The sequence below is a fragment of the Pleurodeles waltl genome, chromosome 9, assembly GCF_031143425.1.
Source record: "Pleurodeles waltl isolate 20211129_DDA chromosome 9, aPleWal1.hap1.20221129, whole genome shotgun sequence".
Classification (NCBI taxonomy): Eukaryota; Metazoa; Chordata; class Amphibia; order Caudata; family Salamandridae; genus Pleurodeles; species Pleurodeles waltl.
The window spans coordinates 699,051,177-699,074,289 of record NC_090448.1 but is presented as its reverse complement, the minus strand read 5'-3'; the positions used below and the strand labels follow the sequence as shown (position 1 = coordinate 699,074,289).

The 23,113-nt window shown below is 49.2% G+C and overlaps 1 protein-coding gene across 1 annotated transcript in view; it reads left to right on the top strand.

Annotated features, from left to right (window-relative positions):
* Window positions 1–23,113, top strand: part of ATG2A (autophagy related 2A) — a 2,189,461-nt gene that overhangs the window by 147,456 nt on the left and 2,018,892 nt on the right. The window lies entirely within an intron of this gene.

Sequence of the window (23,113 nt, the reverse complement as noted above, 5' to 3'; positions counted from 1 at the left end):
CAACCTTTAATGGCTTTCCACACTGCAGAGGAGCAAGGCTTCAGCAAATGGTCTGTGTTTTAATTGTGCAAACATTCTTTGACAGGCAAAGCTTGTGAAGACTGTTGTTCCCACTTATAAAGTTAAGTTAATCTCAATTGCAAGATCTTTACTGATCTTAAACATTATACATTGCCTCCTACGTACTGAATCTGGATTTTATTTCTTTTAAAACATGCCTATGTCAATGCTCATTTTCTTTTGAAGAATGATTTGCGGGCAATTAAAATATATTATTATTTAGGTTGCAGCCTTTAAAACGTAGTCATTTTTTTTATTAAGAAGATGAAAGTAAGCAGTTATGTGGTGCAGGTTCACAGATTGTAAGACTGCACTGTCTCTTTAAGGTGTCCTAGCTAACCTTCCATTTCCAAGAACACTCCTTTGCCAGTTTTAAGGACACCTCATTATACTGTTATTTTGAATTTAGGACCCTTAAACACTGGACCCTTCCCACTTTGTCATCTTTTATGACAACATTTGGTGAACCTTTTTTAATAAATAACAAACAATACAACATCCTTTGGTAAGGGACCTTTGCTGCATGATTTAATTCAGTGAAAACTTTGGCATTTTCTCAAGAGAATCACAATGCTATTTTTGATTGCTTCTCAACCTGTTGGCTAAGTTTGGTTAAGTCCGGATCAGCACTGTCTTTTGACAGTCTTCCTCTCTTATTGCAAGAACTGCTAGGTAGAGGCAAGATCCTGCATGAGTGCAAGGAACTAGCTGTGGTTGAAGCCGACTATGCTGCTTACTGACTGAAGAGACTAATGTTGTAAAAAGTATTTGTGAAGTTTTTTTACTGGCACCAATAAATTAGACAAGGGTTCAAATGTCCTCTGCATTTCCTAGAATGTCCTGTTTACCAAAAAGAGATAGAGGAAAGAATTGTGCTTATATTTAAGAAATATTGGTGAAGTTAATCCTTATTCAGCTGATGTATCTAGCCTACTGAAATGTTTAGGGGAGCTTCAGCCTCCACTTAGGGTGTTTTTGACACCACATTTGACCCACAAGGTACTGGAGGCTGAGTGTTTTTATATTTAATTTATTTATATTCAATGGCATGTGTAGCTGCAGATACACATGCTATGCATTATTCTAATGTTGGGCTTGGAGTGTTACAAGTTGTTTTTCTTCGAAGAAGTATTTTCGGAGTCACACGATCGAGGGACTCCTCCTCTTGGTCATACTGAACATGTGCATCGACTCCATTGTTAGATTGTTTTCTTTCCGTTGTCGGGTTCGGACGTGTTTCCTCTCCCTCTGAGATTTCGAATTGGAAAATTTTGAAAACTCCCTTAATCGTCGGTATTGTTTTGATCGCGTTTCCACCTAGCCTCAAGCCAATAGTACCACCGGAAACTGGATTGCGCACTTCCGGATGCGTGCACCCGACTCGGGCCCGTTCAGGCCTAACGCGTTGAAGCCTGATGGATCGGACTCCATTTCGATGTTGTCCTTGAAAACACGCAAAATTTCCCTACACAGAGCAACACCTTGTTTGTAATCCTTGTCTTTCTCCCGAACACAAAGAAGAAGATTGGGAGGCCTGTCGATCGTTTCGATCCAAGAAGATCCAGCATGATCGGAGAGCCAGAAGATTGGAAATTACATCAAAGTACGGAACATCTCGACATCATGGAGGGAGAACAGGCGCAGACAGCAGTCTCCATAAGAGATACCCACTCCGAACAAGAACCGGAAGAAGATAGGCCTATCACTGCTGGATAGCATGTGAGTATGTCTGCCCACATATAAAAAAACATTGAAGGCCTTGGGTACACCACTGCCAGAGAGCCGTGTGTCGACCTGAAAAAAAGACTATCGTCGACCGACCTTCGGGTTAGGCACCGAAAAAGGCCACTGCTCTGTCGGTATCTGAGTCGAGTAAATCCATGAAGAGGTCTGCTTCGGACTCAAGCAAGCATCCTCACTCCTAGGATTCGAGTCCTTGACGCCCTGCTTCGGAGCTGAAACAACCAACTCAATTTTCGGGACCAAAAAGCTTCCATCTTCGGAACCGAAAACATCTTTGTAAGGAAATGCCTCCTTGGCATGGTTACCCCCAACTTTTAGCCATTGCTGATGCTAAGTTTTGATTGAAAGTGTGCTGGGACCCTGCTAACCACTCCCCAGCACCAGTGTTCTTTCCTTAAACTGTACCTTTGCTTCCGCAATTGTCACAGCCCTGGCACTCAGATAGGTCCCTTGTAACTGGTACCCCTGGTACCAAGGGCCCTGATGCCAGGGAAGGTCTCTAAGGGATACAGCATGTCTTATGCCACCCTGGGGACCCCCCACTCAGTACATGCACACTGCCTCACAACTTGTGTGTGCTGGTAGGGAGAAAATTACTAAGTCAACCTCACACTGCCTGTGGCATAGATAAGTCACCCCTCTAGCAGGCCTCACAGGCCAAAGGCAGCGTGCACTATACCACAGGTGAGGGCATGTGTGCATGAGCACTATGCCCCTACAGTGTCTAAAGCAAAACCTTAGACATTGTAAATGCAGGGTAGCCATAAGAGTATATGGTCTGGGAGTTTGTCAAACACTAACTCCACAGTCCCATAATGGGTACACTGAAATCTGGGAAGTTTGGTATCAAACTTCTCAGCACAATAAATGCACACTGATGCCAGTGTACAGTTTATTGTAACATGCACCCAGAGGGCATCTTGGAGATGCCCCCTGAATACCAATCCGACTTCTAGTGTGGGGCTGACCAGTTTCTGCCAGCCTGCCACAACCAGATGAGTTGCTGGCCACACGGGGAGAGTGCCTTTGTCACTCTGTGGCCAGGAACAAAGCCTGCACTGGGTGGAGGGGCTTCTCACCTCCCCCTGCAGGAACTGTAACACCTGGCGGTAAGCCTCAAAGGCTCACCCCCCTTTGTTACAGTTACCCAGGGCATCCCAGCTAGTGGAGATGCCCGCCCCTCCGGCCACTGCCACCACTTTTGGCGGCAAGGCTGGAGGAGATAATTAGAAAACCAAGGCGGGAGTCACCCACCAGTCAGGACAACCCCTAAGGGGTGCCCTCAGCTGAGGTGACCTCTGCCTTTAGAAATCCTCCAGCTTAGTTTTGGAGGATTTCCCCCAATAGGATTAGGGATGTGCCCCCCTCCCCACAGGGAGGAGGCACAAAGAGGGTGTAGCCACCCTCGAGGACAGTAGCCATTGGCTACTGCCCTCCCAGACCTAAACACACCCCTAAATCTAGTGTTTAGGGGCACCCCAGAACCCAGGAAATCAGATTCCTGCAACCTGAACTACAAAGAAGGACTACTGACCTACAAGCCTGCAGAGACGACAGACGACGACAACTGCTTTGGCCCCAGCCCTACCGGCCTGTCTCCAGAGTTGAAAACCTGCAACCAGCGACTCATCCAACAGGGACCAGCGACTTCTGAAGCCTCAGAGGACTGCCCTGACCCCCAGGGCCAAGAAACTCCAGTGAGCAGCTGCTCTGCTCAAAAACAGCAACATCTTTGCAACAAAGAAGCAACTTTCAAAGAACTCACTCTTCCCGCTGGAAGCGTGAGACTTCACACTCTGCACCCGACGTGCCCGACTCGAGATCCAGAGAACAAATACCACAGGGAGGACTTCCCGGTGACTACGACCCTGTGAGTAGCCCGAGACGACCCCTCTGGATCCACACAGCGACGCCTGCAGAGAGAATCCAGAGGCTCCTCCTGACCGCGACTGCCTGTAACAAGGGACCCGACGCCTGGACCAAGCACTGCACCCGCAGGTCCCCAGGACCTGAAGGAACCGAACCTCAGTGCAGGAGTGACCCCCAGGCGACCCTCTTCTTAGCCCAGGTGGTGGCTGTCACGAGAAGCCCCCCCGTGCCCACCTGCACTGTGTAGGTGGACACAGTCCTCTTTTCCTGAAGTTCTGAGGCCCTAATACGCAGTCCTATCTTTTAGTGGGAACCGTATAACATGGCACCACCAATATTTATAGGCCACTTACTTATTTAATGGTCTCTCTTGTGTGTGCCCAAGACCCCGGGTCCCTCCATTGTTTCATATCTAACACCCAATGCCTGCTTTGCACACTGCACCCGGCCGTCCCTGTGCCGCTGATGGTGTGTTTGGTGTGCCTCCTTGTGTCCCCCCCCCCCCCCCCCAGTGCTCTACAAAAAAACCCCTGAGGATGCAGGTTCTTACCTGCTGGCAGACTGGAACTGGAGCACCTCTGTTCTCTATAGGCGCCTATGTGTTGACCTCTGCACATGAGCGGCCCTGAGCTGCTGGTGTGGTAACTTTGGGATTGCCTTGAACCCCCAACGGTGGGCTGCCTATGCCAGGAACTGAGACTTGTAAGTGTCTTACTTACCTCACAATCTAACCTTTACTTACCTCCTCCAGGAACTGTTGATTTTTGCACTGTCCACTTTTAAAACAGCCTATTGCCATTTTAACAAAAACTGTATATGTTCTTGCTCTAATTCAAAGTTCCTAACTTACCTGTGTGGAGTACCTTGCATTTTATGTATTTACTTCAAATCTTGAACTTGCAGTTCTTAAAATAAATTAAGAAAATATATTTTTCTATATAAAAACTATTGGCCTGGAGGAAAGCCTTTGAGTGTGTGTTCCTCATTTATTGCCTGCGTGTGCACAACAAATGCTTAACACTACCCTCTGATAAGCCTAATGCTCGACCACACTACCACAAAATTAGAATCATCTAATTTTGCCACTATCTTACCTCCAAGTGGAACCCTTGGACTCTGTGCACACTATTTCTTACTTTGAAATAGTATATACAGAGCCAACTTCCTACAATCTTCTTGTTCGGAAGAGCAAGGACTTTCGAGCCATTTTAAACAGAGCTCAAAATCACTGCATGAACAATCTTCTAGACCTTCTCATGAGGACATTGAGATTCAGCCTATCCTTGAGGTTATGGATGAAAGACAATCCAGGATTCACATCCACAAAGAGACTGGCAGAATAGTTACTGCACCTCCTCTGTTCCTGAAAGGCCAGCTTCCTTTCGTTTTGCAATTAGACACTGCCCAGCCAACAGCAAAAATGTATAAACAGAAGAAGCCAGCACCTGCCCATACTTCTCCCCCTCATTCACCACAACTTTCTTTTTCGCCTCCACCCACTAGCCCACCACCTTTACCTTCACCAACTCATTCGCAGTATTCACATGGTGATACAGTGAATCCTTGGGATCTTTATGACCCAGATCCTATTCCTGACAATGACCTTGATTTATACCCATCCAAGCCTTCTTCACCAGAAGACACTACTGCATACACGAAGGTTGTTTCCAGGGCAGCAGAGTACCAATGGGTGCTTATGCACACTGAGCCCCTAGAAGAGGATTTTCTGTTTAACACTCTATCTTCCACCCACTTAAGATATCAATGCCTCCCTATGCTACCTGGCATGGTTAAACATGCAGATCAAATATTTAGTGAGCCAGTCACAGCTAGAGTAATTACTCCACGCATTGATAAAAAGGATAAACCTGCTCCTACAGACCCTGATTATATTACATACCCAGTTCCTCCAGACTCAGTGGTAGTAAGTGCGGCTAGAAAGAGGGCTAATAGGCAGTCATCAGGGGATGCTTCTCCCCCTGATAAGGAGAGTAGAAAATGTGATGCTGCTGGCCAAAGAGTGGCCACACAGGCGGCCAACCAATGGCAAATTGCCAACTTGCAGGCCTTGCTAGCGAGATACGATAGAGCCCACTGGGACGACATGCAGGAACTCCTACAACACCTCCCTAAGGAACACCAAAAAAGAGCACAGCAAATTGTAGAAGGAGGGTCCGGCCATAAGCAATAATCAAATACGGTCTGCCCTTGATGCAGATACAGCAGCTAGAAGTGTCAATACTGCGATTACTATACGTAGACATGCATGGCTACATTCTTCTGGTTTTAAACCAGAAATCCAGCAGGCAGTGTTCAACATGCCTTTTAATAAGAAGCATTTGTTTGGCCCGTAACTCGATACGGCCATAGAAAAACTGAGGAAAGACTCAGACACTGCCAAAGCAATGGGCGCATTATACACAACACCCTATAGAGGCTTCTTTTGCAGACAACAGTTCAGAGGAGGATTCAAGCCACAATCCACTGAGGTTTCTACCTCCCAGGCAAAGCAAGGGCAACAGCAGCAGAAATACCAGAGGGGGATTTAGAGGGTCTTACAGGGGCCAATACTTTAGAAACAGAGGCAAGTTCAAAACTTCAAAACAAGCCACTACCACATCTAAACAGTGACTTGTTTGCCATCCCTCAACCCCGCACATCTCCTGTGGGAGGAAGACTGCAGCAGTTCCACTCCCATTGGCAAAACATCACCACAGACCATTGGGTTTTGTCAATTATACGCAATGGCTATTGCCTAGAATTGATTTCTACCCCTCTAAACATTCCTCCACGTTACCACAAGCTTCCCCAGAACACAATGTTCTATTACAGCAAGAAGTACAATCGCTACTCCTAAAACAAGCGATGAAATTGATCCCACATTCTCAACAAGGAACAGGAGCATACTCACTATACTTCCCCATTCCCAAAAAGGATGGCACTCTTGGGCCCATCCTGGACCTCAGATCTCTAAATCTATATATTCTGCCAGAACACTTTCACATGGTAACTCTACAGGCGTCATTCCACTACTACAAAAACAAGATCACATGACTGCATTAGACCTCAAAGATGAGTATTTCCATTTCTGATGGATACACCTACCTGTGGATTCCTCACCTACTGAATTCTACCCTCGCGCCATCTTCGACGGAAATTTCTTCTAGCTCTGCACGTCGACGATGATGTCACAATAGCCCGACTCCACGCGACGCCGTATGACGTCATCCAGGCAATAAGAAGCCCTTGTCGACGTGCAGCCGTCAGTTCCCTTTTTCCGTGCCTTCGAATAGCGGTTTTTCTTCAAGGCTAACAGGGAGCTACAGTTGCGCATCTGTAGTTACAATGTCGCAGCCAAGAAAATCTGGCTTTAAGCCTTGTAACCATTGTGGGGGTCGGATGTCGGTCACCGACCCCTATGAAAATTGTATCTGGTGCCTTAGTTCCGACCATGAGGTGGAGTCATGTGGTTCCTGCCAGCGCATGAACCCTAAGGCGCTTAAGGAAAGAGAGGCTAAATTGTTCCTGGCTCGTTCAAAGAAGAGGAAGGAAAGGCGGCATCGGAGAGAGTCCTCTTTGAAATCTTCGAGGACTCATCGTCGTCATGGAGACTCTTGGCACCGTCACGACTCCCGGCGCTGATCGAGTAGAGGTCGGTCCAGGGCCAGATCTGCATCTCCATCAGCTCGGCGCCGTCCGACGTGGGAGATTAGCCCGACCGTCACTCCTACGACTCCGACTTCACCTTTGTCGGTGTTTGAAGTCGAGCCTCTTCAGGAAGCGGGGGCTTCTCTGAGGCAGGTGTTGCCTGGCCCATCATCGGCTTCTATGCCGGCGCCGACACCGCAAGCATACCCAGCTTTCCCGGCGCCGGGTACGGATCCTGCGGCATTTTTAAATGCCATGTTCAATATTTTTTCCACCATGGTGCCTGGTGGAGGGCATGCGGGTCCGTCGGGCCCTTTGGCTTTTAATTTGGGTGCTCCGGCTCTTTGCAAACCGACGATCTTCATGCCATTTTTGCCATCTGGAGCCGCTGCAGCGCCGATGCCCTTGGCGTCGCCAAGGAGACCAGTGACGCCTGCAACGTCTGCTGCGCCGGTGGATTTTCCACGGATCCAGTCCACTGTCAAGGTGCCTGTGGTGCCGGAGGGTCCGGCGTCGGATGGATTCGAAGAACGGCGCCAGCGAAGATCTTCGCCGTCGGCTGACGCCTTATCGACGCCGGGTCTCGAGTCTAGACTCCGGTCCAGACGCCTAGCTTTGCGCCTCCTGGAGGAAGAGGAATATAGCAGGCAACATCTGGAGGAAGGCGAAATCTTGGAGCCTTCGGGTGATTTTCAGGGTCTGGACACTGCAAGTGGTATTGATACTTCCCCTGAATAGGATTTGGCTTCCCCTGGGGAGTATACCGAAGAGGCTGCCTCTTTTCATGCAGTGATAAGGAAGGCTGCAGACTTTTTAGATCTTCCTCTTCTGGCTGCTGAGGTGAAAAGGAACCTTTTGACGGAAGTGCTGCATCCGGCCTCGGTGGTGGCGGAGCCACTCTTGCCCTTCAATGAGGCTCTCTTGGACCCCATCAAGGACATTTGGAGGAAGCCTGTGACTTCGACAGCTGTCACAGGCTGGTAGCAAGGCGTTATCGTGCGGCTCCAGGTGACCCGGACTTCCTCTCCAGACATCCAACTCAGGAGAGTTTGGTTGTTCAGGCTTCGTGTTCTTCACGGTCATCCCCTAGTTCGTTCCCCGGGACCCCTGCGGACAGGGAGTCAAAGAAAATGGACCACGCTGCAAAAAAGGCCTTTTCGTCATGCAGTATGGCCTTGAAGTCGACCAATGCAACCTGCGTTTTGGGACGTTATATTCATGCAAAAGGTCATCCAAACTTGCCACAAGAGGTGTTGCATTTGTTAGCGAACGCTCAGGCGGCGGCGACCCAGGTGATCCAGTCTAGGTTGGACACCTCTGACTCTGTGGCAAGGGTTGTGGGCACATCCATAGTATCGAGGCGTCAGGCTTGGCTGCGCTCATCGGGCTTTTCTGCGGATGTGCAGGCGACTCTCCTGGATCTGCCTTTTGATTGAGAAAAACTCTTTGGGACAAAGGCAGATTCTGCTCTTGAACGTTTCAAAGAGAGCAGAGCCACAGCAAGGTTGTTAGGACTTCAGGCAGCTACTTCCTCTTCCTTTAGGTCATATAGGAAGTTTAGGGATTTTGGACGTGGCTCCTCCTTTCGTGGCAGATTCCAGGCGCCATAACAACCTGCAAGCTCCCTGCCTTACAGATCCTTCAGAGGCAGGGACAGAGTTCGTGCAAGAAGAACAACCCAGCAGCACTCTGCCTCTTCCTCTGGAGGGGTACAGCAGGGAAAGCAGCCTTAGCCCTCCACCACTCCCTGTTCACTTGTCTCCGGTAGGGGGGAGACTTGCCCAATTTCTTCCAATCTGGAAGTTTATAACATCAGACTCTTGAGTCATCGACATTGTGAAGAGAGGGTACACTCTTCCCTTTCGGGAGTTCAGACCATCTTCTGTTATTGCAACAGAAGGTGTTATCCCTATTGGCAAAAGGCGCAGTAGAGTTGGTTCCCGAGCAGGAGAGTGTTCAGGGCTGTTATTCAAGATACTTCCTGATCCCCAAAAAGGATGGTCGGTTGAGACCAATTCTGGATTTGAGGATTTTGAATTGGTTCCTCAGGCAGGAAAAGTTCAAAATGCTGACCCTTTCACAGGTTCTTTTGGCGTTGAACGGAGGAGATTGGATGGTGTCTGTCTATTTGCAGGATGTGTACTTCCATATTCCGATCCTCAAATCGCACAGGAAGTATCTCCAGTTTGTGGTGGGGCCGCAGCATTATCAGTTTGTGAAGACTCGAGGTGCCGAAGTAAGACCAAACGAAAGGACCGCAAAGGTGATGGCGGTGGTAGCGGCAGAGCTCAGAAGAAGAGGGGGTTTCCCTATCTGGACGATTGGTTGATCAAAGCCAAGACTCCGGAGCTCGTGCTGTGTCACCTGCAGTCGACAACTCAGTTGTTGTTCGACCTGGGTTTTTCAGTCAGTGTGCCCAAATCTCACCTGGAGCCCTCTAAACGCCTCCTGTTCATAGGGGCAGTACTGGACACAACATTAAATCGGGCCTTTCCTCCGCCCCAGCGGGTTCAGGACATTCAGGCGTTGATGCCGATGTTTCGAAATGGAGCGGTAGTTCCAGTCCTCGAGGTCCTTCGTCTGCTCGGTCTGTTTGTTTCTTGCATACTGCTGGTCACTCATGCACGCTGGCACATGAGGGCTCTTCAGTGGTGCGTCCGCAGGCAGTGGTTTCAGCACAAAGGGGATCTCAGAGATTTGATCACCAGAGACACTGCGGTGGATCTTCAGTGGTGGGTAGCGATAGGCAACCTGTCGCAAGGAAGGCCGTTCTCGCTGCCGCCGCCGGTGGCCACAGTTGTAACGGATGCTTCCATTCTAGGGTGGGGAGCTCAAGTGGGGGACCTGGCGATCAAAGGCCTTTGGTCTCCAGTGGAACAGAGATTTCACATCAATCTGTTGGAATTGCGGGCAGTACGTCTGGCTCTCAAGGCCTTCCTCCCTTCCATTCGCGGTCATTCGGTCCAGATTCTGACGGACCACACTACTGCGATGTGGTATATAAACAAGCAGGGAGGAGTGGGGTTGTACCTTCTTTGCAGAGAAGCTCTTCGGCTATGGTCCTGGCTTCAGGACCACAAGATTTGCTTAGTAGCAAATCATTTGGCCGGAGTTCTGAATGTACGCGCAGATGTTCTCAGTCGACGCAGCTCGGTCGACCACGAGTGGCGTCTTCCTCCGGATCTGGTTCTTTACATCTTCCAGATGTGGGGGTGTCTGCAGATAGATCTGTTTGCTACTCAGGAGAATGCGCAGTGCCCGTTATTTTGCAGCCTCCAGTATCCAGTGCAAGGAGCTTTGGGGGACGCGTTTCAGATGTCCTGGAAAGGTCAGTTGCTTTACGTGTTTCCTCCCATACCCCTGATTCCTCGAGTTCTGAGGAAGATCCGCCAAGATCGGGCCCAGGTCATCTTGATAGCCCCAGATTGGCCAAGAAGGGTGTGGTACACAGACCTTCTCCAACTCTCTCTGTGCCCTCTGCTCCGTCTCCTTTACAGGGTGGACCTCCTCTCGCAGTCGCAGGGGCAGATTCTACACCCCCACCTCCAGAGTCTGCACCTTAATGCCTGGAGATTGAACGGGGCAATCTGAGTGCTTTTTCTCTCCCACCGGAAGTGGTGGATGTTATTTTATTGGCTAGGCGACACTCCATCAAATTGATCTATGCAAGTCGATGGGCTAAATTTGTACGTTGGTGTGGAGAGAACCGTATTGATCCCTTAAAAGCTCACTTGTCTGATATATTGTCATTTGCTCTTTCCTTGGCACAGAAGGGTTGTGCAGTTGCCACAGTTAAGGGCTATTTGTCAGCACTGTCGGCTTTTCCGTGCCTTCCTGATCAACCTTCCTTGTTTAAATCTCCAATTGTTTTGAGGTTTGTTAAGGGGCTCATTAATAAGTTTCCGCCCTCACCATTTGTTATACCTCAGTGGGACCTTAATTTAGGTTTAGCATTTCTAATGGGATCGCCATTTGAACCAATGCATTCTTGTGCTTTGCGTTTGCTGGTTCTTAAGACTGTATTCCTGGTAGCTAGAACATCGGCCAGAAGAGTCAGTGAGCTTCAGGCTCTTAGTGTAGAGCCTCCATACCTTTCCTTCTTTAGAGACAAAATGGTGTTAAGGACCAAGGCGGCTCTCCTCCCGAAGGTTGTTACACCCTTTCACCTGGGGCAGTCTATTACTCTCTCTTCCTTTTACCCTCCGCCTCATCCATCCAAGGAGGAAGAGAGGCTCCACCGACTGGATCCACGAAGAGCATCGAGCTTCGTTGTCGACAGGACGAAGGAGTTCAGTCAAGATGATCAGCTCTTCATTAGATACATGGGTAAGAGGAAAGGCAGAGCAGTCCACAAGAGAACGCTATCCAGGTGGGTCATTCTCTGTATTAAGCTTTGTTATTCCTTATCTAAGAAAGAACCACCTGTGGGGCTTCGTGCCCATTCCACCAGAGCTAAGGCTGCCTGTTCGGCTTTGGCTAGGAGTGTTCACGTGGTTGACATCTGCAGGGCGGCAACTTGGGCATCCCTCCATACTTCTGTCAAACATTATTGTTTGGATTCTGAGGTTAGGAGCGATGGCCATTTTGCTCGCTCGGTGCTGCAGGATTTCTTGGTTTGACCATTCAGGCACCCACCTCTGGAGGTTGTACTGCTTTGGGACTCTATTCGTTAGGTGAGGAATCCACAGGTAGGTGTATCCATCAGAAGAATAAGTTACTTACCTTCGGTAACGCTTTTTACTAAGTTAATGTATCCACCAGAAAAAGCGTTACTGAAAGTAAGTAACTTATTCGTTCAGTGGCATGTGTAGCTGCAGATACACATGCTGTGCATTATCCTGCCATCTAGTGTTGGGCTCAGTGTGTTACAAGTTGTTTTTCTTCGAAGAAGTCTTTTCGAGTCACGAGACCGAGGGACTCCTCCCTTTCGGCTCCATTGCGCATGGGCGTCGACTCCATCTTAGATTATTTTGTTTCCGCCATCGGGTTCGGACGTGTTCCTCTTCGCTCCGTATTTCAAATCGGGAACGTTAGCTAAATATTGAAAAATCAACGGTATTGTTCTCGTTCGGTACTGGGTTAGTATTATGGTATCCGCAGGAGCGCTCCGGCAGCCCTTAGGGGCTTCCGTTCTTCAGCGGGGCCTGGTCGGCCCGACCACATCCCTCGACGAAGACTAATTGACCGGACCCCCCCTTCCGCTTCTGTCCGAAGTGCCATTTGAAGTATCCCTATACAGACCAACACCTGGTCAGTAATTTGTGTTTGTCACCAGAACACAGGGAGGATACTTGTGAGGCTTGTCGAGCATTTCAATCTAAAAAGACCCTACGTGATCGCGCGAGAAGAATGCAAATGGCGTAGACACCGAGAGAACTCGACGTCGGAGAGGAGGAAAGAATTTCCATCCAGGGGACGGACTCTGACGAATCCGAAAGTGAGCGACCCTCGACGGTGCAGCGAACAGTGAGTAAAATTGCCCCGTCCAAAACTCACACCAAGATCGTTAAGGCCAAGGGGACGCCACCACCAGCAGGCCATGGCTTAACCCATCGAAAAGAAGGTGACCAAACATTGGCACCGAAAAAGGGCAAAGATTTGCCGAAGACTTCCGACTCCGGTCGAGATTCCGGCACCGAACGATCTCGACACCGAGAGTTCAACTCACCCAAGGTGAGAAAAATTTTGTCGGAACCGAAAAAGACAGTTTCGGAAACATCGGTACCGAAAAAAGCGGCTTCGGAGCCGAAAAGAAGCTCTTAAACAGAAGAGCAAGGACTTTCCAGCCAAATGCATGAAAAACACAGTTTGAGCAGGAAATAAGTATGGATAAACCAGACCATACGCAAAGGAGGTTGCATATCCAGAAAGAGACTGGGAAAATACAAACTCTTCCTCCAATTAAGACCAAAAGAAAACTGGCATTTCAGGAGACCGAAATAAAGGCAAAGGTGGCCAGAGAAAAATCCCCACCACCAAGATTTTCACCACAACCTTCCCCACTACACTCACCACAACTATCTCCAGTGGGAACACCTCCAATGCAGTCACCTACACATACAGGGATGACACAGGATGATCCTGATGCATGGGACTTATATGATGCGCCAGTATCAGATAACAGTCCGGATTGTTACCCAACAAAGCAGTCACCTCCAGAGGACAGTACTGCAAATACGCAGGTACTATCCAGGGCAGCTACGTTCCACAACGTAGCAATGCATTCTGAGCCAATAGAGGATGATTTCCTGTTCAACACCTTGGCATCCACCCACGCATCCTACCAGAGTCTGCCAATGCTCCCGGGTATGCTTAAACATGCAAAACAAGTATTCCAGGAGCCAGTTAAAGGAAGGGCTATCACGCCTAGGGTGGAGAAGAAGTACAAGCCTCCCCCAACGGACTCTGTGTTTATAACACAACAACTTACACCAGACTCTGTGGTTGTAGGAGCAGCAATAAAGAGGGCAAACTCTGAATCGTTAGAGACGCTCCACCGCCTGACAAAGAGAGTAGAAAGTTTGACGCAGCGGGCAAACGAGTGGCAGCACAGGCAGCCAATCAATGGCGGATCGCTAATTCGCAAGCCCTACTTGCTCGCTACGATAGGGCACACTGGGACGACATACAACCTATTATACAACAATTGCCCAAAGAACACCAGAAACATGCCCAGCAGGTTATGGAAGAAGGACAGGCAATATCTAACAACCAAATAAGGTCCACACTAGACTCGGCAGACACGGCAGCAAGAACGCTCAACACTGCGGTAACCATTCGCAGGCATGCATGGTTAAGAAGCTCTGGATTCAAGCCAGAAATCCAACAAGCGGTGTTGAACATGCCTTTTAACCAAGAACAATTGTTTGGGCCGGAAGTGGACACAACAATTGAAAAATTAAAGAAAGATATGGACACAGCCAAAGCCATGGGCGCGCTCTACTCCCCACAAGGCAGAGGCACATTTAGAAAGCCACAATTCAGAGGGGGTTTTCGAATGCCAACACCAGAGCCTTCCACCTCTCAAACCAGACCCACCTATCGGGCACAATACCAGAGGGGAGGGTTTTGTGGCTCATATAGAGGAGGACAATTCCCAAGAGGAAGGGGAAAGTTCCAGACACCTAAAACAAGCCAAACCAAACAGTGACTCCAAGGTCACAACACCCCAACACTTATCACCAGTGGGGGGGAGACTTACCGCATACTATCAGAACTGGACACACATTACCACAGACGCATGGGTCCTAGCCATTATCCAACATGGTTATTGCATAGAATTCACAAATTTCCCGCCAGATGTGCCCCCGAGGGCACACAATCTGTCCAAACAACACTTAAACCTATTACAAATAGAGGTCCAAGCACTATTACAAAAACAAGCAATAGAGCTAGTACCCAACCATCAGAAAGGAACAGGCATCTACTCACTATATTTCCTAATTCCAAAGAAGGACAAAACGTTAAGACCTATCTTAGATCTCAGAACACTGAATCTCTTCATCAAGTCAGACCACTTCCACATGGTAACACTACAAGACGTGGTTCCCTTACTAAAAAAGGAGGACTACATGTCAACATTGGATCTCAAGGATGCGTACTTCCACATACCCATCCATCCTTCTCACAGAAAATACTTAAGGTTTGTAATACACGGCGTACACTATCAATTCAAAGTGTTACTGTTCGGGATAACAACAGCCCAAAGGGTATTCACAAAATGCCTAGCAGTAGTAGCCGCTCACATAAGGAGACAGCACATGAACGTATTCCCATACTTAGACGACTGGTTAATAAAAACCAACACTCAACAACAGTGACTTCTTCACACGCAATACGTTATAGAAACTTTACACAAACTAGGGTTCTCTATAAATTACCAAAAATCACTTCTGCAACCATCCCAAATACAACAATACTTGGGAGCAACACACAAAAAGCAATTGCCACTCCAAGTCCACAAAGGGTCCAAGCGTTCCAAAATATAACATCAAGCATACAGTCAAACAAACACTACCCATTAAGGTTTGTAATGAAACTTCTAGGCATGATGTCCTCATGTATATTGTAAGGAAATGCCTCTTTGGCATGGTTACCCCCTGATTTTTTGCCTTTGCTGATGCCAAGTTATGATTTGAAAGTGTGCTGAGGCCTGCTAACCAGGCCCCAGCACCAGTGTTCTTTCCCTAACCTGTTCCTTTGTTTCCACAATTGGCACACCCTGGCATCCAGATGAGTCCCTTGTAACTGGTACCCCTGGTACCAAGGGTCCTGATGCCAGGGAAGGTCTCCAAGGGCTGCAGCATGTCTTATGCCACCCTGGAGACCCCTCACTCAGCACAGACACACTGCTTGCCGGCTTGTGTGTGCTGGTGGGGAGAAAATGACTTAGTCGACATGGCACTCTCCTCAGGGTGCCATGCCAACCTCACACTGCCTATGGCATAGATAAGTCACCCCTCTAGCAGGCCTTACAACCCTAAGGCAGGGTGCACTTTACCATAGGTGAGGGCATAGGTGCATGAGCACTATGCCCCTACAGTGTCTAAGAAAAACCTTAGACATTGTAAGTGGAGGGTAGCCATAAGAGTATATGGTCTGGGAGTCTGTCATACACGAACTCCACAGCACCATAATGGCTACACTAAAAACTGGGAAGTTTGGTATCAAACTTCTCAGCACATTAAATGCACACTGATGCCAGTGTACATTTTATTGTGAAATACACCCCAGAGGGCATCTTAGAGATGCCCCCTGAAAACATACCCGACTTCCAGTGTGGGCTGACTAGTTTTAGCAGCCTGCCGCACACCAGACATGTTGCTGGCCACATGGGAAGAGTGCCTTTGTCACTCTGTGGCTAGTAAAAAAAAGCCTGTACTGGGTGGAGGTGCTTCTCACCTCCCCCTTCAGGAACTGTAACACCTGGTGGTGAGCCTCAAAGGCTCACCCCCTTTGTTACAGCACCCCAGGGCACTCCAGCTAGTGGAGATGCCTGCCCCCTCCGGCCACGGCCCCACTTTTGGCGGCAAGGTCGGAGGAGATAATGAGAAAAACAAGGAGTCGTCACTGGCCAGTCATGACAGCCCCTAAGGTGTCCTGAGCTGAGCTGACTCTTACTTTTAGAAATCCTCCATCTTGCAGATGGAGGATTCCCCCAAAAGGATTAGGGATGTGCCCCCCCCTCCCCTCAGGGAGGAGGCACAAAGAGGGTGTAGCCACTTCAAGAAAAACTGCAACAGCGACGCGTTCCCCAGGGCCCAGCGACCTCTGAAGCCTCAGAGGACTACCCTGCATCTAAAAGGACCAAGAACTCCCGAGGACAGCGGCTCTGCTCCAAAGAAGAAACTACTTTGCAACAAAGAAACAACTTTAAAGACAACACGTTTCCCGCCGGAAGCGTCAGACTTTGCACTCTGCACCCGACGCCCCCGGCTCGACCTGCGGAGAAACACTACAGGGAGGACTCCCCGGCGACTGCGACCCTGTGAGTAGCCAGAGTTGACCCCCATGAGCCCCCCCAGCGACGCCTGCAGAGGGAATCCAGAGGCTCCCCCTGACCGCGACTGCCTGCTTCTAAGAACCCGACGCCTGGTAAAGCCGCTGCACCCGCAGCCCCCAGGACCTGAAGGATCTGACCTCCAGTGCAGAAGCGACCCCCAGGTGGCCCTATCCCTTGCCCACATGGTGGCTACCCCGAGGAGCCCCCCCCCCCCCCCCTTGCTTGCTTGCCTGCTTCGCTGAAGAGACCCCTGGGTCTCCCATTGAAACCCATTGCAAACCCGACGCCTGTTTGCACTCTGCACCTGGCCGCCCCCATGCCACTGAGGGTGTACTTTTTGTGCTGACTTGTGTCCCCCCCGGTGCCCTACAAAACCCCCCTGGTCTGCCCTCCGAAGATGCGGGTACTTACCTGCTAGCAGACTGGAACCGGGGCACCCCCTTCTCCATTGAAGCCTATGCGTTTTGGGCACCACTTTGACCTCTGCACCTGACCGGCCCTGAGCTGCTGGTGTGGTACCTTTTGGGGTTGCCCTGAACCCCCAACGGTGGGCTACCTTTGACCCAACTTTGAACCCTGTAGGTGGTTTACTTACCTGCAAAACTAACGAACACTTACCTCCCCCAGGAACTGTTGAAAATTGCACGGTCTAGTTTTAAAATAGCTTATTGCCATTTTTTGTGAAAACTGTACATGCTATTTTGCTGATTCAAAGTTCCTAAGTTACCTAAGTGAAATACCTTTCATTTGAAGTATTGATTGTAAATCTTGAACCTGTGGTTCTTAAAATAAACTAAGAAAATATATTTTTCTATACAAAAACCTATTGGCCTGGAATTGTCTTTGAGTGTGTGTTCCTCATTTATTGCCTGTGGGTGTACAACAAATGCTTAACACTACCCTCTGATAAGCCTACTGCTCGACCACACTACCACAAAATAGAGCATTAGAATTATCTCTTTTTGCCACTATCTTACCTCTAAGGGGAACCCTTGGACTCTGTGCATGCTATTTCTTACTTTGAAATAGTGCATACAGAGCCAACTTCCTACAACGCCCGTGCGCAGTGGAGCCGAAAGGGAGGAGTACGTCTGTCTCGTGACTCAAAAAGACTTCTTTCAAGAAAAACAACTTGTAACACTCTGAGCCCAACACTAGATGGCAGGATAATGCACAGCATGTGAATCTGCAGCATCTCATGCCACGAACAGATGTACACTGGGTAAGTGACATTTTCCATACCCATCCATCTAGCTCACAGAAAATACCTCAGGTTTGTGATAGCAGGAAAACATTATCAGTTCAAAGTTCTACCATTCGGCATAACAGCTCCAAGGGTATTCACAAAATGTCTAGCGGTGGTGGCAGCCTACCTAAGAAGGCAACACATACATGTCTTTCCATATCTAGATGATTGGCTAACAAAATCAAGAAATTTTATACAATGCCAACAACACACTCAATATGTAATAGAGGCCCTACATACACTACGGTTCACTCTCAGCTACCAAAAATCTCATCTTTAACCAGTACAGGTACAACCTTACCTAGGTGCTATTTTAAATGCGCAAAGAGCCTTAGCCTATCCAAATTCAGAAACAATACAAGCTTTCCAAAATCTCATACCACAAATACAGCCAAATCAACAATACACTGTAAGATTTATCATGAAAATCTTAGGAATAATGGCATCCTGCATAGCAATAGTACCGCATGCAATACTCAACATGAGGACACTACAACAGTGCCTTTCACAGCAATTGTCATAAGCACTGGGTCTATTGCAAGATCTAGTGTTGTTGGTCTGCCAAACGCACAAGTCCCTTGTAAGGAAATGCCTCCTTGACATGTTTACCCCCTTACTTTTTGCCTTTGCTGATGCTAAGTTTTGATTGAAAGTGTGCTGGGACCCTGCTAACCAGGCCCCAGCACCAGTGTTCTTTCCCTAGACTTTACCTTTGCTTCCACAATTGGCACAACCCTGGCACTCTGATAAGTCCCTTGTAACTGGTACCCCTGGTACCAAGGGCCCAGTTGCCAGGGAAGGTATCTAAGGGCTGCAGCATGTCTTATGCCACCCTGGGGACCCCTCACTCGGCACATGCACACTGCCTCTCAGCTTGTGTGTGCTGGTGGGGAGAAAAAGACTAAGTCGACATGGCACTCCCCTCAGGGTGCCATGCCAACCTCACACTGCCTGTGGCATAGGTAGGTCACCCCTCTAGCAGGCCTTACAGCCCTAAGGCGGGGTGCACTATGACACAGTTGAGGGCATATGTGCATGACCACTATGCCCCTACAATGTCTAAGCAAAACCTTAGACATTGTAAGTGCAGGGTAGCCATAAGAGTATATGGTCTGGGAGTTTGTCAAACACGAACTCCACAGTTCCATAATGGCTACACTGAAATCTGGGAAGTGTGGTATCAAACTTCCCAGCACAATAAATGCACACAGATGCCAGTGTGGAATTTATTGTAACATACACCCAGAGGGCATCTTAGAGATGCCCCCTGAATACCAATCCGACTTCTAGTGTAGGCTGACCAGTTTCTGCCAGCCTGCCACACACCAGACATGTTGCTGACCACATGGGGAGAGTGCCTTTGTCACACTGTGGCCAGGAACAAAGCCTGTACTGGGTGGAGGTGCTTCTCACCTCCCCCTGCAGGAACTTTAACACCTAGCGGTGAGCCTCAAAGGCTCATCCCTTTTGTTAGTGCCCCAGGGGATCCCAGCTAGTGGAGATGCCCGCCCCTCTGGCCACTGCCCCCACTTTTGGCGGCAAGGCTGGAGGAGTTAATGAGAAAAACAAGGAGGAGTCACCCACCAGTCAGGACAGCCCCTAAGGTGTCCTGAGCTGAGGTCACCCCTGCCTTTAGAAAACCTTCATTTTGGAGGATTCCCCCAATAGGATTAGGGATGTGCCCCAAACGCCACAGGGAGGAGGCACAAAGAGGCAAAGAGTAGCCATTGGCTACTGCCCTCCCAGACCTAAACACACCCCTAAATTTAGTATTTAGGTGTAGGAAAGTACCATCTTGCCTGGCATGTTACCCCCATATTTCACTGTATATATGTTGTTTTAGTTGTATGTGTCACTGGGACCCTGCCAGCCAGGGCCCCAGTGCTCATAAGTGTGCCCTGTATGTGTTACCTGTGTTATGACTAACTGTCTCACTGAGGCTCTGCTATCCAGAACCTCAGTGGTTATGCTCTCTCATTTCTTTCCAAATTGTCACTAACAGGCTAGTGACCAAGTTCACCAATTTACATTGGCATACTGGAACACCCTTATAATTCCCTAGTATATGGTACTGAGGTACCCAGGGTATTGGGGTTCCAGGAGATCCCTATGGGCTGCAGCATTTTCTTGTGCCACCCATAGGGAGATCTGACAATTCTTACACAGGCCTGCCAGTGCAGCCTGAGTGAAATAACGTCCACGTTATTTCACAGCCATTTACCACTGCACTTAAGTAACTTATAAGTCACCTATATGTCTAGCCTTTACCTGGTAAAGGTTGGGTGCTAAGTTACTTAGTGTGTGGGCACCCTGGCACTAGCCAAGGTGCTCCCACATTGTTCAGGGCCAATTCCCCGGACTTTGTGAGTGCGGGGACACCATTACACGCGTGCACTAGACATATGTCACGACATATGTATAGAGTCACAATGGTAACTCCGAACATGGCCATGTAACATGTCTAAGATCATGGAATTGTCACCCCAATGCCATTCTGGCATTGGGGAGACAATTCCATGATCCCCGAGTCTCTAGCTCAGACCCGGGTACTGCCAAACTACCTTTCCCGGGGTTTCACTGCAGCTGCTGCTGCTGCCAACCCCTCAGACAGGTTTCTGCCCTCCTGGGGTCCAGCCAGGCTTGGCCCAGGAAGGCAGAACAAAGGACTTCCTCAGAGAGAGGGTGTTACACCCTCTCCCTTTGGAAAAAGGTGTCAGGGCTGGGGAGGAGTAGCCTCCCCCAGCCTCTGGAAATGCTTTGATGGGCACAGATAGTACCCATCTCTGCATAAGCCAGTCTGCACCGGTTCAGGGATCCCTCAGCCCTGCTCTGGCGCGAAACTGGACAAAGGAAAGGGGAGTGACCACTCCCCTGACCTGCACCTCCCCTGGGAGGTGCCCAGAGCTCCTCCAGTGTGCTCCAGACCTCTGCCATCTTGGAAACAGAGGTGCTGCTGGCACACTGGACTGCTCTGAGTGGCCAGTGCCAGCAGGTGACGTCAGAGACTCCTTCTGATAGGCTCCTTCAGGTGTTGCTAGCCTATCCTCTCTCCTAAGTAGCCAAACCTCCTTTTCTGGCTATTTAGGGTCTCTGCTTTGGGGAATTCCTTAGATAACGAATGCAAGAGCTCATCAGAGTTCCTCTGCATCTCTCTCTTCACCTTCTGCCAAGGAATCGACTGCTGACCGCGCTGGAAGCCTGCAAAACTGCAACAAAGTAGCAAAGATGACTACTGCGACCTTGTAACGCTGATCCTGCCGCCTTCTCGACTGTTTTCCTGGTGGTGCATGCTGTGGGGGTAGTCTGCCTCCTCTCTGCACTAGAAGCTCCGAAGAAATCTCCCGTGGGTCGACTGAATCTTCCCCCTGCAACCGCAGGCACCAAAGAACTGCATCACCGGTCCTCTGGGTCTCCTCTCAGCGCGACGAGCGAGGTCCCTTGAACTCAGCAACTCTGTCCAAGTGACTCCCACAGTCCAGTGACTCTTCAGTCCAAGTTTGGTGGAGGTAAGTCCTTGCCTCCCCACGCTAGACTGCATTGCTGGGAACCGAGTGTTTTGCAGCTACTCCGGCTCCTGGGCACTCTTCGAGGATTTCCTTTTGTGCACAGCCAAGCCTGGGTCCCCGGCACTCTAACCTGCATTGCACAACCTCCTGAGTTGTCCTCCGGCGTCGTGGGACTCTCTTGTGCAACTTCGGGTGAGCTCCGGTTCACTCCAGTTCGTAGTGCCTGTTCCGGCACTTCTGCGGGTGCTGCTTGCTTCTGAGTGGGCTCTTTGTCTTGCTGGACGCCCCCTCTGTTTCCTCACGCAATTGGTGACATCCTGGGCCACAGCAGCATCCAAAAACCCTAACCGTGACCCTTGCAGCTAGCAAGGCTTGTTTGCGGTCTTTCTGCGGGAAAACACTTCTGCACGACTCTTCACGATGTGGGACATCCATCCTCCAAAGGGGAAGTTTCTAGCCCTTGTCGTTCTTGCAGAATCCATAATTTCTACCATCCGGTGGCAGCTTCTTTGCACCCACAGCTGGCATTTCCTGGGCATCTGCCCACTCCCGACTTGATCGTGATTTTTGGACTTGGTCCCCTTGTTCCACAGGTACTCTCGTCTGGAAATCCATCGTTGTTGCATTGCTGGTGTTGGTCTTTCCTGCAGAATTCCCCTATCACGACTTCTGTGCTCTTTGGGGAACTTAGGTGCACTTTGCACCCACTTTTCAGGGTCTTGAGGTGGGCTATTTTTCTAACCCTCACTTTTTTCTTACAGTCCCAGCGACCCTCTACAAGGTCACATAGGTTTGGGGTCCATTTGTGGTTCGCATTCCACTTCTAGAGTATATGGTTTGTGTTGCCCCTATCCCTATGTGCCCCCATTGCATTCTATTGTGAGTATACATTGTTTGCACTGTTTTCTATTGCTATTACTGCATATTTTGGTATTGTGTACATATATCTTGTGTATATTTGCTATCCACATACTGAGGGTACTCACTGAGATACTTTGGCATATTGTCATAAAAATAAAGTACCTTTATTTTTAGTATATCTGTGTATTGTGTTTTCTTATGATATTGTGCATGTGACACTAGTGGTACTGTAGGAGCTTCACTCGTCTCCTAGTTCAGCCTAAGCTGCTCTGCTAAGCTACCTTTTCTATCAGCCTAAGCTGCTAGACACCCCTCTACACTAATAAGGGATACCTGGGCCTGGTGCAAGGTGTAAGTACCCCTTGGTACTCACTACAAGCCAGTCCAGCCTCCTACATTAGGGGCACCCCAGATCCCAGGAAATGAGATTCCTGCAACCTGAAGAAACAAGGACTGCTGACCTACAAGCCTGCAGAGAAGACTGACGACGACAACTGCTTTGGCCCGAGCCCTACCGGCATGTCTCCAACTTCGAAAACCTGCAACCAGCGACACATCCGACAGGGACCAGCGACCTCTGAAGCCTCAGAGGACTGCCCTGGACTACAGGACCAAGAAACTCTGCGGCCCTGTTTAAAACCAGCTACTTCTTTGCAACAAAGAAGCAACTTCAAAGGA